The following is a 14,136-nucleotide window of genomic DNA, read 5'->3' as shown; positions in this document are numbered from 1 at the left end:
CACTTGGGAATTGCAGCAACCATACTCTTTGCTCATCGTGTAAAAGTAGATATGCTATGCTAGTGTAAACAAAACAGAAGAGAGCACAGAGAAATAAAAAATCAGATTATTTCAAAGCAAAGTGAATCTTTATTTATGCATTACAAAATGTCACTAATCTCTAACAAGCAGCACTCTCTAGCTACGCGTGCATTTAGCAACCGCAATCCTCCCAGCATTAGCTCTACCCCCACACAGCCAGTCTCCAAGACTAAGGCTGTGAGACTGCCTCCCTTCTCTCTCAACCAACTGTGACACAGCCTCCCTCTAGCTACAGAAAAGAACAGCAATCTACTGTTATACAGAGCAATGACACATGCATTGTGCATTTGCATGCGTAAAATGCATTCTATGGCTACGTGCGTGCATGCATCATTGCAGCCAGCATAGCATAATCATGTGCTGTAGTAGTTCACGGTGACATGTTCTACATTCTATTCTAAGAACAGAACATTGTGGTGCAACATTCCTGTTTTTTCGCATTCTCATTCAGAACGAAAAGATGCATTTCTCTGCAGCCAGGAAGGTTATTTCTCTAACAGTCTGCCAAGAATCATTTTATTATTGAAACATCGCTTACACTGTGTTCATCTACGAACTCAATTCTCTCTCCGCCCTCAGCAAGAGCCAGATTCATGATAGTAAAAAACACAATAGCAATAGCACCTAGAAACACACTACAATGTGCATTCTACAAAATAACAAGCTAAATATATCTGCATAGATTTCAGCAAATTTCGATCTATGATCAAAACAAACTATAATGCTTAAACATGGCTTATGCTAAATGGATGCATAAATGGAGGACTGAATGAATAGATGAAAGAATGAATGAATGGATTGGTTCATGCTAAATAAACCCTAAATAAATGCAGACTGACAATCATGGCCAGATAAGAAATGACGTTTGTGCAGAGCCACATCAACCGGCTTGTCCCCTGGGTCCCACCCAGCTGCATCTTCTGGGGACATAGAGAGATGGCCAGGGTTCACAGCAAAGGTCAATGCACCCTCTCTTTGCACCAATGTTATAGACAAAGACGTATGGTTAATTCAAAACAAGGGGGCAGAAATGTTTAACTCGCTGGGAAGCTAAATATACAATGAACAGCTCACACTGCCTCCTTTATCATTTTTGCAGTGAAAGTAAACTTTATCAAAGAAGTTCTTCTTATTCAATCAAGGCCAGATAGTTGTTACCTTCGCAGTAAAGCAATCTTGACTTTTCCACACCTCCATGGAAGGAAATATGCTCTAATAGAGACAAGGAAAACAACTTGGTCATCAGAAGAATTTACTGTCCAGAGCAATATAGGAAGAAGCTTTCTGATGACTGATGTAGCTTTTGCAACCCTAATTCCTTCATTAACAAAAATACGGGTGGATTCTGACCTCCCCATAATATAATGAATTAGCACTTTCCACTCTTGCAAAAGTGCTGAATTAGTAAAGGCGTAGATCTCGTCAGTGCATCAAAGACAACCATAACCTCTATATCCCTCCAGTACAGGAAGGACAACCCTGACCCCTATACCGCTTCAGCACAGGAAAGACAACAAAACACCATATATCACTCAAGTACAGGAAGGGAAGGATGACCACGACCCCTACAATCCTTCCGGTACAGGATGGCTACCTCACCCATGCAGGAAGTACAATCATGACTGATTATCCATCACATGAATGGAGAACCATCCACTGTGTGAGCAAACACAAGAGTTTCCCAGATGGCCTGGCTCGTTTGCTTAGCAATGTGAGCCTGCATGTACTCACCTCATTGACGAACTGGGTTTCGAAGGCCATTAGAGTCACTCTGCAGGTTGTATAAATGAAGAACTCGCAGAAAAAGAGAAATTGACAGTATTGTATCTGTCAAGTTCGTTAAGTAGGATGAGAAATTTTGGAGGAGCCTTAAAGTCTCAAATATGTTTATTTATGAGTGTGGCTGAGTAAGTGCTAGGCATAACCTAAAAAGTGCTGGATGTGGCCTAGGTGTTGCATAGGTTTCCTTTTTTTTATCTGTCCCAATCTCCCTCTTTTAATTTTACCCGTCATCTCACTCGCATGTCTGTCTCTCCTCCCTCCATGCCTCCAGGCTGGTGTGTCCACCTAGAGGGATGTGCATCGGCGGGATATGAAAACGGATAGTTCAAAATGCATTAAAGCAGTTTCTGTGGACACATACTAATTATGTTGTATAGAATCTTGGTTAGTTTAGTATGTCATTAATATTATAATTATAATAATAATAATATTTATTATTATTTATATAAAACCAAATTATCAAAAATATATTTAAAATTTAAAAAGGTACTTTTAAGAGACACCATTTTTGTGTGAAAAACCTATTAAAATGATTTCCCTTTCCCTATCTCACACCTGGAATTTTGTAGATGTCCACAGACATCCGCATTGTCTGCATACTATGCAGGCTTCAAAGGGGTCTGTGACTTTTTTACTCACTTCTATTTTTTAACTGGAAAAGGTGGCTCATAAAGGAACCATTTCTTGTGTTTTTGTTGGTTTTGTTGGTTTTGTATTTTTTTGATGTTGTTTGTTTGTGTTTTTTCCAGGAGAGGCAAGGTAAGGTAGGGGAGGGAAGGGCCGGAAGGACACCAACCACAGAGAAGAAGGGGATGGTGGACAGACAAAGATGTTGGGCAGGCTTTGATCAAGGTAGGTGGCAGTGTTTTGTGTGCTCCTTGAACGCGACTACAAAAGCACTCTGAAACTGCTCCCCCCTGCAGATCGGCGTTTCACAATACAAACATAGCATTGTGCACCTCGAAAGCTAAGGGTCAACTGCTTTCTGTATGGCCTGTTAGGATGCTGCTGGGATCCTCTGCCTCACAGGAGTATCCTTTGTGGTAACAGGAGCAGTTGAAGAAGATGGAGTAGATGACGTCAACCTACTTTTCCCTGAGAAAAGTACCACCTTCCTCAGAGCACCTGGGTGGTTGGACTTGGTGTAGTGCCGCATGAAGGTGGTGCCATAGGAATACAGCAGCAGATTAACACGACTGAGTGCAATCAGTGCATGGAACCTTGGCTGCACGAGCTTTCAGCACATTTCCAATGGTGGTGATAATCCACCACACCCAGGACTCACTACGGGTGCTGGAGAAAGGGACTTCCTCCATCTCATCTTTATCTTCCTCTTGATCCTCATCATCTGTTTCACTGCACCTGTTCCCCTGTCCAGGCCCTCCATGTTGGTGAGGTGGTGGTGGGGGTGGCTGAGATGGAGCGATGGCCTTAATAGATGCCATGATGTTCTCCAAAACGTTCCTAAAAACAGATCTGCAAAGCTGCAAAGCAGGTGCTCTCTTCTGAATAGCCAGATTGAGAATGAGGAAAAGTAATCGGCGGGTCCCTTCAGACGAACCGTCCGCAGACAGTCGAGCTCTCCGCAGACTCCTGTGTCATAAATAGGCCTTGAATAGTTGTAAAAAGTTGCCAAATCAACCAAGAATGGGTCTGAGAGCTGTGGAAGGGTGAGGTTTCAGCTTGAAACACCCTAGATTGGTGTAAAATGCACCTTTAAACTGTTCACAGACAGACCATTAAACTGCATGGGTGCAGTCACATGAGGACATTTGTGATGTCATCCTTGATGTCCTGGGTGTTGGTGTTAGCTGTGCACAGTGGTGGCCCGAGGTATGGTTGCTTAGCTCACCATAACTGGCGAATTTCTGAGGTTTTTCAGTTTTACTTGCAACCATATATATATATATATATATATATATATATATATATATATATATATATATATATATATATATATTTATATATGATTGAGTGCTATTCTCTTCTAAATCACTGGACACTGCTGGGCTTCTGGCACCTCTTCTTAATAGACCACAAGGAGAGGACACATTCATTTTACTAACTGTGTTGTTAGTCTTTCCTGTCTTCCTGTCTTCCTGTCTGTGATACCTATATAACAACATCTGTAAACAGCTTGGATTAATGTACTTGAGCGCTACAGCTGAAATTAGACACTCTTTCTTGTACATTAAGATGATGCTAACTCACAAAGACTGGTACTAGGTTACTTTGGAGACCTACTTTAGGCAATGGCAAAACCGCTATCTTCCTTTATAAAGACTTGCCATGAATTTTGTAGCAAAAAATGGCTGTACTCCCATTTCGTCACTCTATCTAATTACTCTCATGCAACAACTCAGACACAGGGCAGAGCTATGGGCCAATTTTCGACACTTAGAGGCTAAACGTCATTACAGGGAGAATGCACATTCTCTAATTACCTATTTAAAACCGGCCCCATATTTAATCTTCTGACACTCTGAGATTCATTACGAGGTTGGTGCTAGTCATGGCGCTATTAGCGAAATGACTAGCACCAATAACAGGGCCGTGTCCGCCCTCGTTCAATGGGGATTTACAGGTCCAGTTCGACCTTGGCGGGATCAGTAAGTCCCCATTGTAAAAGCCATTCCCCATTCACATTTGAGCCCCCATTAGGCTCAATGGGAAGGCGTCAATAACGGTACCGCAAATTGCGGTACCGTTATTGACCCCGGTATCCCTTAACGGGTCCCGTCCATAACACCTGGTAAAACCAGGCGTTAAGGGAGGGACCCGCTAAGGGACCTCGGAATAGGGCACAAAGGTATTACCAGCACAGATGTCATTACCGGTGCCCGGTATCCCTTTGCGCCCACCTCAGAATGAAGCCCTCTGACACATTTTAAAATTTTTTAATGTTAATACGTATGCCGATTTTAAAAAAAGAAAGAATTTGTGGAGGTTATGCCTTACAAACAGCCTTGGAAACCACACGACAGTTACTGATGCAAAGCCCTAACTGTGTGCCTTGCTGTCTAAGTTTGATTGGTCAATTTGTATCTAATTATTTACATATAGTGACAGATCAATTTTGGGAGTATTTCATATCAGGTAGATCCCTTTCATCAGCAAATGCACTTTACATTTTATGGACTATAATGATTGGAAGGATAAACGATCATGTCGAATGTTTAAATATTATTATATTTCATGATTGTAGGTATTGATATATATTACATCTCTTATAAGAAACTTCGGAGTCATTTTTGAAAGTATGTATACATATAATATATATATATACATATACATATATACACATATATATGTATACCTGGTGTACAACGTTTGTGTTATTTATAAAAAATATATGTTGTTGTACAACATATATACACTTGTGTACGAGCGCGAAATAAATACAATATCAATTCAATTGGTGTGCAAAGTTCATTTGTAACTGAAACACGAAAACAATAAATAAACCGGTTGGCTACTTTACATGGCCTTCCATTATTCAGACCAATTATTGGAGGTTTCACTTGAATGTTGCCAGTGGGGATGCAGGTTTCATATCACTGCTTCTCTTCTTCAGCAGTGCCCAGTGATCTGCATGTGGCATGTGCTCAGCTTCCAGTGTGGGCCTCCAGTTGCCTGTGCACTGCACTCCGAGGCAGAGCTCCTATCCGCAACAAAGGCTGCAATCATACAAACATTGTGTGAATATCTGTAGGTTGTAAGTATAATTACAGCATTTGGTCCACATTGTCCTATGTTATAGTGTTGAACTCAACGTGAGTTCATATGAGGACATCTGTAGGTGATCGGTAGTACTGCAACTATTTAATGAAATGAGTGGTGAGGATATCTAGGTTGTATTTCACTAGAGAGGTGCAGTACCACCAACAGCATACAGATGTCCTTAGAAGATATCACGTTCAGATTGAAACAACAATATAGGAAAACGATCAAAGGCTGCAAGTGTGAATACACAAAGAGATGTCGCCACAGCTTATTTAATTGGAGATGTTCAGTACCAAGGACAGCACAGGGATGTCCTCATTAGAAATCACACTGAGATCAACACACAGAGAACTAGTGGCCAACATTACACAGGCAGCCATTTTCCATTCATTCAGCAACCATGGACACCATGCTGGTGGAAAAGCTGCCATAGGAAACAATGGATAGTGATGTGTTTCTACACCAGCACAGCATCCAGGTGTCATGACACAGTTCATGGTGGAATGCTGTCCCTCTAGTTCTTTATAAGAACTCTGTGGATTTGCACTACAATATCTGACAATGGCCAAAGACTGCAATTCTACATACAACCACCAAAGAAACATGCAGATGTCCTCATAAGAAATCAGATTGAGCTCAACACTGCAATTTAACACAATGACCAACGACTGCAATTCTACATTCAACCAAAAGATGTCCTCACAATGAATTTCATTGATGAGGTGCAGGATTACTGACAACATACAGTTGCCTAATAAGAAATAACATTGATATCAACAGTACAACATATGACACCAACCAATGTGCCACCTATAGTCTTTATTTATGTTATATATGTCAACAGTCCAGTATTTTATTTTCAATCTGTATCATTCAAAATTGCACAAATAAAACTGAACAGTATTTAGTTTTCTGTTTGCATTCTTCTTTCTGTACACTCCTCCCCTGCACTGATATGATATGATATGATATGGCATTTGTAACGCGCCTATACACAGGTGTTTCAAGGCGCGACGAGGCAGGGAGGGGAGGAACAAGGGGAGACAGACAACGATCCTACTAGGCCAGGTGTCATTCAGATCGCGCAAGTGCAGGGGTGGGGGAGGGGGAAACGTGCAAGGGGAAGGGGAGGGGGGAAGTGCTGTACAAGGTAAGTGGCGTAAAGTAATAAATAAATAGGGCCAGCTGGTGGCAAGTGCAAGGTAAGTGCAGAACAAGTGCTGGGTAAGGAGGGGGCTGTAGGGATACAGAGACAGTCCCGCAGTGCAGAGGGGTTCCAGTGCATCAGTGCAAGTGGAGAGTGGCTGGGCCCAGGACCGAGGCCGTTAAGAGTGGTCCAGTTGCAGAATCAGTGCAGTTTCAGTGAAGGATATTAGCTGTTCAGCAGGGGAGAGGGAGAGAGAAAGCAGAAGCAAAGAGGAAGGTGTTGAGGTGCTTCCGGAACCGGAGATGGTTCTCCTCAAGTTTCAGGGAGGCAGGAAGGCTGTTCCAGAGGGAGGCCCCTGCCGCGGAGAGAGATCTACCCCCAGCTCGTTGCTTCGAGAAGCGGCTGATCGTGAGGGAGTTGGAGGCGGATGAGCGAAGGGCTCGGGAAGGAAGATATTTGGGAAGAGAGAGTTGAAGGTATTTAGGACCCAGGCCCCAGAAGGCCTTGTGGACAATGCAGAGGGTTTTGAACTTTATCCTCGCAGCCACTGGGAGCCATTGTAGAGATTTCAGTCCTGAGAGATACGGTCCCTGGGCTTGAGGCCAAGGACAAATCTCGCAGTTCTGTTCTGGATGAGTTGCAGAGGGCGGAGAGTGGAGGCAGGCAGATTAAGATAGAGGCTGTTACAGTAATCCAGCTTCGAGAGAACCAGGGCTCGGGAGACAGTGAGCTTCTGAGGGAAGGAGAGGAAGGGAAGAATACCTCTGAGGAGGTGCAGCTGGTAGTGTGACTTCTTAGCGACGTCAGAAATATGAGGAGAGAAGGAGAGTGTGGAGTCGAAGATGACCCCAAGGTTTTTTGCCTTGCAGGTAGGAGCAGGGAGGGGGCCAAGGGAGGCAGGCCAGAGAGCTGCAGGGAAGGAGGGAGTGGGTGTACCGATGAGTAGAATCTCAGTCTTACTGGCATTAAGGCAGAGGTCATTGGCGGCACACCATTCCTGGATAGCAGACAGTCAGAGATGAGGGAAGGAGAGGGGGAGGCTGAGGGTAGCCTGAAAATGAGCTGGGTATTGTCGGCATAGCACTGGAAATTAGGGCAGAGAGCGGCGATGCGGTGGGCAAGGAGTGCCAGATACTGGTTGAACAGCCAGGGAGAGAGATTAGATCCCTGGGGGACACCACAGGTGGAGAAAGAGATGTCGGAGAGGAAGGACCCCAGTTGGACCTGGGAGGGTCCTTCACCCTTTGCACTGTCATTCCTTCCTCCCCTTTGCCCTGTTACACCTTCTCCCCTTGGGCTATCATTCCTGCCCCATTGCACATTTATTCATTCCCCATAGTGATGCCATTCCTTCCTTCCAATGTACACTGTTCCTATGTACTGTTGCTGGTCTATGTCTCCTCGTGTTGCCATGTATTCCTTATGCTTCCACCACCCCCTTTCTTACTCTTCTTTCCCCCACATGCTGCAATTCTTCCTTTCTTCTTCCATGCTAAATGTATAATGCAATGAACAAGTCCAAACGCCTCGGATCCTCTTACGCATCAGTGACCTTCCTTATCTTCCACACGCAAGGAACACTCCCTTTCTTATTTTTTACTTCTTTTGATGCCTCTTGCACTAACAAGAGACTCCAAAAATTGCGTTTAAAGCCTGAAGTCACTGCCACACGCGGTGCAGTAACATACCGGCTCCAAGGATTAGAAAAACGTACGAAATCTTTGTAGCACTTATTGTATAACTTTATGTACATTCGAAATATAGAGTGCTTTAGTACTAAAGACAATACAATAGTTCAAATAGTTCTGAACAATGTACGCTTTTTCCAGTACAAAGTATTTATTTAATATAATGAAAAAGTTATTTTTTAATGATTGTATAACAAATCGTCTACATGTAGATTTGGCAAAGCACTGTGGGTAGGCAGATATCCGGTTACTGCGAGGTCTGGGCTCAGATGTGATGACGTTCAGCACCGCGCCACCTAGGCCTCCCTGGGGAGCACTTACATCAGCTCAGACCTTTCCTTATACTTTATATGAGGCCTCTGTTGGGTTACTTGGGTTTCACGCCAGCTATCATTGCCACCCAGAGTGCAGTAACATGCTGGCGAGAACTCTAGGTAAATACACAGCACTTATTTGTGCATGAACAAGAATCAACAGTGCCGCATAAAATAGAGTGTGAATAGCTAAGGTTTTAAAATAAATTAGTTAGAATTAGTTGTGGCTCTTTCTAGAGCTGCTACATGCAAAGATGTATTAAAATAAAGCGTCCCCTCTTGTTGTGACTATGCAGATCAGGGAAGGATTGTGGTTATGCGGATATCCGGTACGGCCATCCTGTGTTTCCTGTTTTTTCTACCTTCTCATTGCTATGCTCCCTGGGTTTAATACACAGCTTGGCCCTCATCACAAGGTTGGCGCTCTGGTTAGAACGGCCCCGGTAACATGCATGCCAACCCTCCTGATTTAGGCGGAGACTCCCGATTTTTTATTGAAAAATACTGTTATTTTTCACGTTCTCCCGCCTAAAATAATTATTTCCCTAATGTATTGCTATGGGGAAATTGTTGTCTCCCGATTTCTCTGCAGAAATGTCCCTCCCATGTGTGTCAGAATGTTGGCATGTATGCCCGGTAAGGCTATACCGGCATCCATTACCGGCCGGTGTATCATGACCCTAGATGCCGGTTCTACCGCATACATGCCAACATTCAGACACAGCTGGGAGGGAGATTTCCAAAGGGAAATCGGGAGACCAACAATTCCCCATAGGAATGCATTGGGGCTACAGCTATTTCAGGCGGGAGGGTTGGCATGTATGCTACCGCCATCGTCAAGGACCCACTGTGGCTGTGCACCACCGTACTGGCATGCGAGTGCACGCGCAGATGGGGATGCCTTAATACGGGCATCCCACAAAGAAGGGGACACCACGAGTCTCACGGGCAAGTACATACCGGCATCGAGATGCTGGTAAGAAGGACCACCATGATGCCGGCACACACCCCTTTGCCCTGTTACACTTCTCCCCTGGAGCTATCATTCGTGCCCCATTTCACATTCATTCCTTCCCCATTGTGATGTCATTCCTTCCTTCCAATGTACACTGTTCCTATGTACTATTGCTGGCCTGGTTTTGATCTGTTGCATGTTTTATGTCTCCTCGTGTCGCCATGTATTACTTATTCTACCCCCCACTGTGCTTTCCTGCCCCCCTAACCCACATGCTGTAGTTCTTCCTTTCTTCTTCCATGCTAAATGCACAATGCAATGAACAAGTCCAAACGCCTCGGATAACGTTCCTGATCCTCTTACGCATCAGTAACCTTCCTTATCTTCCACACTAAGTGACCACTCCCTATCTTATTTTTTACTTCTTTTGATGCCTCTTGCACTAACAAGAGGCTTCCAAAAATTGCGTTTTAAGCCTGAAGTCACTGCCACACGCAGTGCAGTAACATACCGGCTCCAATGATTTTAGAAACAAACACAGTACCTGTCAGCTGCTCTAACACGTATTGTATCACTTTGCATACATTTGAAAGATAGAGTGCTTTAGCACTACAGGCAATAAAATTGTTCAAAATAGTTCTAAGCAATGTACGCTTTTTGTAGTACAAAGTATTTTTTAATATGATGAAAACATTTTTTTTTTAATGATTGTATAACAAATCGTCTACATGTAGATTTGGCAAAGCACTGTGGGTAGGCAGATATCCGGTTACGGAGAGGTCTGGGCTCAGACGTGATGACGTTCAGCACCGCGCCACCTAGGCCTCCCTGGGGAGCACTTACATCAGCTCAGACCTTTCCTTATACTTTTTATGAGGCCTCTTTCGATAGGAGACCTTCCAAAAATTGGCTCATTGCCACCCAGAGTGCAGTAACATGCAGGTGAGAAAGTCATGAACCCTAGGTAAACAAGCTGTGCTTATTTGTGCATGGACAAGAATCAACAGTGCCACAGAAAAATAGAGTGTGAATAGCTAAAGGTTTTAAAATAAATTAGTTATAATTAGTTGTGGCTCTTTGTAGAGCTACTACATGAAAACATGTATTAAAATAAAGCATAACCTCTATATATTGTGACTATGCAGATAAGGGAAGGATTGTGGGTATGCAGATGTCTGGTAAGGTCATCCTGTGTGTCCTGTTTTTTCAGTTATCTCATTACTATGCTCCCTGGGTTTAGTGCACAGGGTTTTATTGTGAGCATGGAGGTAATGAAAATAGGAAGGTGGAATGGTATTACCAGGGCCATTAGGACCTGACAACCAGCTGCCTGTGCCTGAAATACCAGGATGTTGCTAATTGGAGACATAGCTCTCAACTCACCCCCCTTGAAAGCAGATTAAATCACCCACCAAGTCCCTCAAACACCCATTCACTTCTATGGGCCGCTCACCCGCAAAAAGAAAATCAGGTCTAGTGACAAAAAGGTTGGGAGCTATGACAAGAACATCACACGTTATACAGGGGTGGGCCTGCACAAGGCAGGTGGCAATGCAGGCATCACAGAACACCCTAAATCATAGCTCTCAACTCACCCGCTTTTGGCGGGTGTCACCCGCCTTGAAAGCAGATGAATCACCCGCCAAGTCCCTGAGGCGCCCATTCACTTCTATGGGCCTCTCACCCGCCAAAAAGAAAATCGGGTGTTTTCACCCGCCTTGGAGACAAAAAAGGTTGGGAGCTATGCCTAAATAGGAACCCGCAGTGTAGGTAACTGCCACAGGTGGCGTCAATAGAGCCTGTCCCAGTACAAAAGGAGCACACCCACACACCACACCCCTTCCCACACCAAAATGATCCCACTAGCTGTTGCAATCCTGGGGCTGGAGGACATACCTGTACTGCTACAACTACAGCAACAACAGCAACAACAACTACAGCTACAAAAACAGGCAGCACAGAGGAGACACAGGAGGAGAAGGAGGGTGGGACAGGCCCAGCAAGTTCCACCAGTACAGCCAGTGGTACCACGTAGGCAGCCACCAATCCCTCGCATCAGACCCAGTCCATTCAATCTAACGCCTGAGCAGATCCACACCCTGTACCGGTTGGACCGGGACACCATCACCATCATAGTGGACATGATACACAACGACTTTGTCAGCCTCATAGAAATACGCACTACCATCCCCCCGCTACTAAAGGTGGTGTCTGTGCTCCACTTCCTGGCCAAAGGCTCCTACCAGCACACAGTGGGCCAGCTGCATGGTATATCACAACCACTCTTTTCACGCATGCTGCATACATGCCAACATTCTGTGACCAAAAATCTGTAGGAATCTTAAAGTTTCAAAAATAGTCAGGCAAGGAGGTAATGATAGGAATAGGGCGCGTCAGCAGCCCATTGTCATTGAATGAGCCCGCCGCCGCGGGTGCATTCAATGACAATGAGGCGCCTGCCACGCCTTCTGCCATCACGCCAGCTCGGGGCAGCCCTTGAAAGACTCACAGGAGTTGACGTGGTGGGGGGCTAATGGCGCCTTTTGCGAAAGGCACTCGCGGCGGAGGGGCGCACTTAGCCCACCGCCGTGGGTGCCTTTGACATTAAAAGCCTGCATGCTGCGCCTTCTCCCGCTACGCCAGCTCGGGGAAGTCCTTGAAAGACTCCCCCGAGTTGGCGTGGTGGGGGGCTAATGGCGCCCTTTGCCAAAGGCACCCGCGGCGGAGGGGCGCTTTTAGCCCACCGCCGTGGGTGTCTTTGACATTAACAGCCTGCATGCCACGCCTTCTCCCGCTATGCCAGCTCGGGGAAGTCCTTGAAAGACTCCCCCGAGCTGGCGTGGTGGGGGGCTAATGGCGCCCTTTGGCAAAGGCACCCGCGGCGGAGGGGCGCCTTAGCCCACTGCCGTGGGTGCCTTTGACATTAAAAGCCTGCATGCCGTGCATTCTAACGGTACGCTAGCTCGGGGGAGCCCTTGAAAGACTCCCCCGAGCTGGCGTGGGCAAAAAAAAAAGGTAAAAAAAAAAAAAACATTTTTTATTTTTTTTTTACAAAAAAAATCGGTATTTGGTGTCAAAAAATCGGTAGGCGGTAGGACTGCTTAAAAAGCAGTATCCTACCGCCTAAATCGATAGGGTTGGCAAGTATGATGCTGACCCAAGTGCTGGATGCCCTCCTAGCACCCACACATCCCTACCACGGACTGACCAGGAGCTTGCCGACACTAAAGTACTTCCATGCACTGGCAGGCATGCCCAATTGCGTCGGTGCCCTCGACTGCACCCATGTTGAATTGGTTGTCCCTCATGCATTAGAGGCGGTGTACCGCAATCGCAAGCAATACCACTCCATCAATGTGCAGATGGCATGTGACTCCTGAAAGATCATCACACATTGTTGCGCCCGATATCCCGGATCTACACATGATGCCATGGTGCTGCGAAACTCCACGCTACCCTGTCACATCGGGCGACATGCTGGACGACATGCCTGGCTGCTCGGTAAGTTGCCTAACTGGGCCATGTCAGTGCATCAGGGTGGTGAGGTGGGGGGATGCATACTCCACCTGGGTGGGATTGGGGGGGGTGCATACTCCACCTGGGTGGGATTGGGGGGGATACATACTCCACCTGGGTGGGATTGGGGGGGGATGCATACTCCACCTGGGTGGGATTTGGGGGGGATGCATACTCCACCTGGGTGGGATTGGGTGGGGTGCATACTCCACCTGGGTGGGATTGGGCGGTGAGTGGACCATGCACTCAGAGCTAAACACTGTTGACCTGAACATCCCAACCCGAACATGACACATCAATGCCATACATAAGACCAATGCGGTACATCAATGACAACATGCAAGATGCACAAGCAGGCCATATTGCAGTACACAATGCATCAAACCAATCTGTGCGCATACATACAGGGACATGTGCATGTCAACACCACATAGCTGCGGCCATGGCTGTGAATCCTAAGGGTGTCAGCTCAGATTGACTCACATAAACCTCCTTGTGCCCCCATGCACCCATGCAGGTGATGGAGGATATCCCTTGAAGCCGTGGCTACTTACCCCTGAAACAGGCACGAAGAGGAGTACAATCGGGTTCATACCCGTACCCGTGTCGTGATTGAGCAGACCTTTGGCATGTTGAAGGCACGGTTCCACTGCTTAAGCAGGTCTGGTGGAGCACTCCTTTATGGCCCTTAGAAGGTGGCAAAGATCACCATGGTCTGTGTCATGCTGCACAACATGTGCATCCGGAGAAATGTACCACTGCCACCTGACATTGACATGCATGCACCGGGTGAGGATGATGAGGATGATGATGGAGGGGAAGCAGCACCCCTGCCAGTATGTGATGCACAAGATGGCCGTGCTGTACGCCAATCACTGATTGATGATTATTTCTGAACCACAGGGACGTTGATGGTTATGTGTCAGTGCT

This window comes from Ambystoma mexicanum, chromosome 1q, assembly GCF_040938575.1.
Source record: "Ambystoma mexicanum isolate Mex_15411 chromosome 1q, UKY_AmexF1_1, whole genome shotgun sequence".
Lineage (NCBI taxonomy): Eukaryota > Metazoa > Chordata > Amphibia > Caudata > Ambystomatidae > Ambystoma > Ambystoma mexicanum.
This window is presented reverse-complemented; position numbering follows the sequence as displayed.